The sequence below is a fragment of the Typha angustifolia genome, chromosome 5 (assembly GCF_048772165.1).
Source record: "Typha angustifolia cultivar Huaian chromosome 5, ASM4877216v1, whole genome shotgun sequence".
Taxonomy (NCBI): Eukaryota; Viridiplantae; Streptophyta; class Magnoliopsida; order Poales; family Typhaceae; genus Typha; species Typha angustifolia.
Window position 1 is genome coordinate 3,432,631 of NC_133243.1, and position 6,777 is coordinate 3,439,407.

Consider the following 6,777-nt stretch of genomic DNA (forward strand, 5'->3'; position numbering starts at 1 on the left):
CGTCTTAATGGTCATCAATACAAAAGAACAATCTTTATGGTTACTAAGATTGGAGATCAATCACAGAAGTAGTGAATCACGGGGTTTAGCGATTAAGACTGTGTCAAACAAAATTGTAAGGATTGACGGATTATTTTATAAATCAATCTTGTAAGCTGCTATGTTTATTAGTGATTGATTTGATCTGAGTTAGGATCAGTGGTTTCTTACCCGTTTAAGTTTGTTTCCATATAATGGGTGTTCCTCTTTGCTTCACTTGTTGATTTTTATTCCATATTTTTACTTAAGCAAGAGTTGGAGATTTTGCCGAGGGTTTAGATACATACGCATGTCTAAGTATTCTCGATGATAAAGATAAATAATATAAACTTTACTTATAATACAAAAAATAATGTAGAACGAGAGTATTGATGAAAAATAAAGTAATATAATGCCACGAGATCTACCAACGATGTGTTGGAATCCACCAATAAGAAAAAAGTAGACAATATCCAAATATTCATGTTATAGATAATACTCCATTATTTTTTAAATTAAAATTTAAAATACATAATTTTTGTCAAGTAAATAAAACAAAAATCCCTCATTTTACTTTAAAATTTGGTTCCATTTTATTTTTACCTCAACTTTAAAGAATTTCCTTAAGAGTATCAATGACATGTTACATCTATAATTAATTTAACTATTTGGATAGTAATTGACCCTTAAGAAAATGAAGCAACAAGTTTTGGTGGTATTAAAAGCAAAATATAGGGGTCAAATGATAAATATTTATATAATACTATGTCAACCACAATAAAGGCAAAATATATGTTGTTTTTAAGAAATTACTATAATTTGTTCTTCAAAATATTTCAAGTCCAAATACAAATCATTCTATAGTGTCCAAAATTTTTTATTTGGTTGGTAGGTACATTCCCGATGACTAAAGAGACAAAATTGTTTGATAGTTTGGTTGCTTGACTCAATTAATGGCTCAATAGTACAATGACTTTGAAGAACATCTCAACGGTACGATGATTTGAAACGATATCTTAATGGTGCACATAATTTAAAGTCTAAATTAGGCGGCGTAATCTATTAGCTAAAATCTAATGAGGCTCTAAGTGCCACTGTATCTAAAAAGGGTTAATTTTTTTCGATCCATATGTAGCCAAACAACTTAAAATTTTGAGAGTAACAAATTATACTTACAGGTAACCTAGACATTTGTTGCTTACCAACCTTCTCAATAAGCGCACAAATTAAAGTGATCATCTTTTCTTGCCATTAATTCAAAATGAAGTAGAATGATTGAAGAGAGAAGATTAATCCCTCTTTCTCATTCTAATACAACTGCCTACAATGAATCTTTGCTTCCATGCTTTTCCCCTTTAACAAACGAAAGAGACTTTTAGATAAAGAAGTCTCATCTTGGAATGGAAGAAAGAAAAGAGAGAAAAAAAAAATCTAAGTGGAGGATGATGCATTACTCATCCATGATCCATTCCCACTTTAACATTGTTTGAATGTGTCACACCCAAAGTGGTGGGTCCCCAAGGCCATACTCTAGAGATTAAAGAAAATAAAACTGCAAAAAGAGTTTTGACCAAATGGGCCTACTTACAAACTTAGATATTATTTTGATCCACTCATCAAAGGGTTTTAAGAAAGGGACTATGTTTTTGCCAACTCAGTTGATAGGTCATGAGTCTCTTAAAATATTATTAAAAATGATTTATATAAAAGATAAATTACCGAAGAATTCAACGCATTTATAAACGGTTAAGCGGTTCACATATATACTCAGTTAAAATAAAATACTTAATTGATATAATACTCAAAATAATATGTAGAAATAATAGAATATTTTTTTCTTTTAATAAATCGCTTAATTATTCGGTGCTTACCTCTTCAGGTAAAATGTTAAACATTTCAGTATTTTTTATATTAACTTTGACATTGACCAAAATAGACCTATTTTTAATATTAAGGTTTAGTCCAATTTGATAAATCATATTTTAAGAAGCCCTAGTTGTTGTTTTTTTTTATCATCCAAGAGTCCAAAGGCTAGATATGAGTTCGACAAAGAGCCAACCCTCTATGGATACAATGGCACTAATACTTCATTAAGTTTTGACCAATATACTAAGCCACCTAAATACTGTTGAGATATCTTCATTAAGTTTTGACCAATATGCGTTGTCGAATTATTGCGCCGAACTAAATACTGTTGAGATATTGCTCCAAGCCATCACGCTGCTGAGCTACTTTTTCAAGTCAACCACACTGCTGAGCCATCAACTAAAACAAGTCAATGAGCCCATCAACCACCAAATAATTTTCTCCGTGAACTCCTTGCATAGGAAAGGTACCTACCAATACTACTAGAGTTAGTTGGTTAAGAAGGCCCCATGTTGGTCAAAAGCTCAAAATTGTAAGTAAACTGCATAGGAAAGGTATCTACCAATACTACTAGAGTTAGTTAGTTAAGAAGGCCCCATGTTGGTCAAAAGCTCAAAATTGTAAGTAAACGTGCAAAGTACTTTGTATATCTTACATAGATTGTAGAAATTTCCAACAACCAAGCTAGTGTATGTGGCATTAGCTCATTAGTTACAAAATCATGGTTTGTTGAAATTAAAGCTTCATTGTCACTTTTGCTATCAAGTACATTTGAATTACCTCCAAAATGGGCCTCATCACAATTTTTTTATATCATTTTAGTCTATCCACCAAACGTATTACCAATAAATCAATGGTAAAACCATTGTTTAGCTGTTTATATAAAAAAATAAAGCATTAATTTGTTCAACGATTTCACTAATAATAAGATATTAAATAATTCAACATTTTATTAAAGGAAACAAATACTCTATTACCACATAATATGCTGAATACTCTATCTGTTAAATTGTACTTGAGTATTCTATACGTGAGTTGCTGAACTGTTTAGTATTTTATGAATAAAAAAATAAGCTAAAATTTAAATTTGTGATAACTCCCTTGGTCATGATATACTCGTAATTACCTAATTAATATTATTTTTAATATAAAAATAAGCAGTTGAGAAAAAAGATTACTTATGAAAAGTAATGACTTTTGTATCAAAACTCTACGGTGCACTCAATTATAACAAAATATTTTATATGCTAAATCGAAAAACTAATACAATTAAATCGAAAAACTATTATTTTTTGTTCCTATTTCCATATAAATGAATGTAAATTACTATTGCCACATAACCAGGTTGTAAAGATCTACAGTGCTTGCAGACATATCACACACAACCAAGATGCAAGGCAAGAAGGGAGGCAATTCACCAACACCACACATGGGCTGCCCACCCACTCTTGTCCCCACTCACACACTATGCCATCATTCTCCTACTCCCTTAAAAACCACCATCATCTCTCCCCACTCATAACCCTACTTCTTTCTTCTTCTTCTTCTTCTTCTTCTTCTTCTTATTTCTTCTATATCTCTCTCTCTCTCTCTTTCTCTCTCATGGAGAAGAGCAGGTCTTTCCCTGAGTACTCCTCCTACTCCAACGGATTCGGCTACGACGACCGGTCGAACTCGTACACGTTCAACGGGCCAAGCGGGAAGCGAGAAGGCTTCGCCAGCTCCACCGACCCTGAGCTCAAGAGGAAGCGGCGGATCGCCTCCTACAACGTCTTCACCGTCGAAGGGAAGCTCAAGAACCAAGTCAGGAACAGCTTCAAGTGGATCAAGGGCAAGTTCTCCGACATCCGCTATGGCATGTAGAACATTACCTATTCCTCTCTCTCTCTCTCTCTCTCTCTCTCTCTCTCTCTCTCTCTCTCTCTCTCTCTCTCTCTCTCTTCTCTTACTCATGTAAGCAGCGTAGAAAGAGCTGGTATGTGCTTGTGTTGGAGATGTTGGAATCCTGTGTGCTTCATGGTGTAGTAATACTCAGACAAGAGCTGCATGCTTTCAAAGCTAGATGCTTAATTTTGGAACATCACACTAGGTTGGATGGATGGTCCTGCATGTATATGGTTACAAATTAATCTATGAGATGTGTTTATGTTTACCACTATCTATCTAATAATAATAATAATATCAAAGTGAGTTTTTTTTGCATATAAAATTAACTAGCTGATTAGAATACTTATTAAAGCGAAAGAAAAAGAAGAAAATCTAAGTCTTTGTTATCAAAAGTAAATTCTTCTCCCAAAGGTAAAGTGTTTAAATAAAAAAACCAGATACAAAATTTTGAAGCATTTTGTTTTAGTCTACAAGACTCAAGATTGTTATTAAAAGTTTGTCTTTCTAGAATTGTTCTCCAGATCACTTCATTCATTTCTATGAGAATGTTGTTATGTTTGGTTTTTAGGTTAATTTGCAAGCTTCTTGATGGCATGGGCTTTTGGCCCATTCGGATCCATTTAGGTCCTATATTATTATTATTTTACCAAACATATTAAAAAAAATTAAAAAAAAACTTCCTGAGTAAACTTAAACTCAATTTAGCCTGACAGAAAAGAAATATTTTGTTTTATTTAAATTAATATTTTAAATTTTTAAAGTTACTTTCGCCATTTTAATAGAAGACTATTTTCTATAGAACAAGGTAGTGAGGATAACTTTAAAATTTTTAAACTATTAATTTAAATAAAATAGAATGTTCTTGTTGTGTTAAATTAATGTGAGTTTAAGTTAACTCTGAGGCTTTTTTTTTGAATATTTGTTGTAAAAATTAGGGGCTTGTTTAGAAGAAGTGATAAGGAAAGGTTCAAATAATGAAAACTCTATTATATATAGGGGCTTTTTCTTTTGTTGCAAATAAATTTCTCTTTAAACTCTTACTTCCTTTGAGTTGAGTTGAAGATTTTAGATGTATAGATGTGGATGAATTGCTCACTGAAGTCAAACAGTGCAAGAAGGATAATGAGAAAGGTCAGCCATAGCCACATCTATCACTAGTCCCTTTCTATTTAATAATTGTAAATATCTTCGATATAGATGACAAAATAACTTAAATAACTACAATTGTGTTACATAAATATATATTCTGAGAGAAAGTTTATTAACTTTAGATGAAAAATCTAATAATTACAACCTAGTTAAAAATTCAGAGGGTCAAAATGATCCAAAGTATAAAAAAGATACAAATATATTCAATGCTTAATTTTATAGTTTCCAAACAAAATTGTGTAAGAATGCATACATCTTGCCTCCAAATGCCCACATTGAGGAGAACCTTAGGGAGTACATCTTGGGTTATTTTTTTTTCTTTTTCTTTTTCTTTTGATAGTATTTTAATCCATCTTTAGTGTTGGTAGTAAACTAGTATATCAAATCTCCAGAAGAATGTTTATTCTATGTACACTGTGGGAATCAAAGCTTATTGACTATTTCTCACTTGATGGAAATGTGGATGGTTGTCACCCCCCAAAAAGATTTCTGAATGTTACCCATGCTTAATGATCCCAATGTATAAGTGGTGCATTTAATGATCCCAAGATAGAAGCATTTATAATGATGGGAATTTTAAGGATAACTTTATGTGCACATCTTACATGAAGTTGGATACATCTAAAATATACTCATATTTTATTATTTGATTGTAAAATATACTTAAAAAAGTTTATATAAAAATTTATATTTAATTACTAATTATGAATAAATATGTTAATTGTATTAAAAATCTTGCTTATAAAATGTGCATAATTTTATCACACTTTTTATCTATATTAAAATTTTATACATAATTTATCACGTGACTTATCTTATACAAGATCTAATCAAATATGAATAAATAAGCGTGTAGTTGTAAATATGAATAAGTATCTCTTATGTATGAACAAAATGCCTCCTAAATCATAGTTCACTTGTGGAATGAAAATAAGTTTTATTTTGATATAAGTTTCTTTATATTAGTATAGTAGGTAAAAAACTGTTTTTCTTAATATTAGTATAGCAATGTCTACTACTTTCTTCTCTCTTCTTCCATCTAATATCTTTATATTTCTCAATTACTATTTTACCCTTTAAAAAATATTACCTTAATCAACTATCATTTTAATCACATTCTCTCTCCTCTTTTCTCTCTTCTCTCCTTATCATCTTCTCTCCTTATTCATCCATTGTGATCCATTGCGAAGAGTATAGTTATTTGTCAAACTATTATTTCAATTTTATGTCACTTCAAATATAATTTTTTTATACTATACCACTTTACATAGAAATACAAGAATAACTTATAGTAGAATAAGCTCTCTTATACTGATAATAAAAATTAGCATATCTATACTAGTATTAAACTTATTCTATAAGTAAACGAGGCCTTATGTTTAGTAATTTTCTGATTAATACACCGAGTTATTTGTAATTAGACCGCTCTTTGTTTGGTCCATAATTTTTATATGAAACCCTAACTTGACTATGTACTCTTGACCTTAGACTATAGTTTATCTAACTTTATGAATGAAATATTAAAATTACCCCAACATATTTTCTAATCTAACCTCACACTAACCAAATTTACTTAAATGTTACCATTGAGACAAATGTTCTTGAAGAGGTTTGGATTAATAATAATACTTTAGGCAAGAGTACTTTGTCAGTAAAATGGAAGAGAAATAAGACTAAGGTAATTTTAGTATTTTAAAAGGTAAATCTAGTATCTGACACTATTTTGTTAGAGATTGGTTAAGTTAATTTAATTTAGTGTTTGATAAAAAAATTAAAAGAAAAAAAGGAGTGGGCAAATTACAACTAGCTCAATGATGGGTTAGTAATCACAAAACCACTAAATGTTAGGGTTCTAAA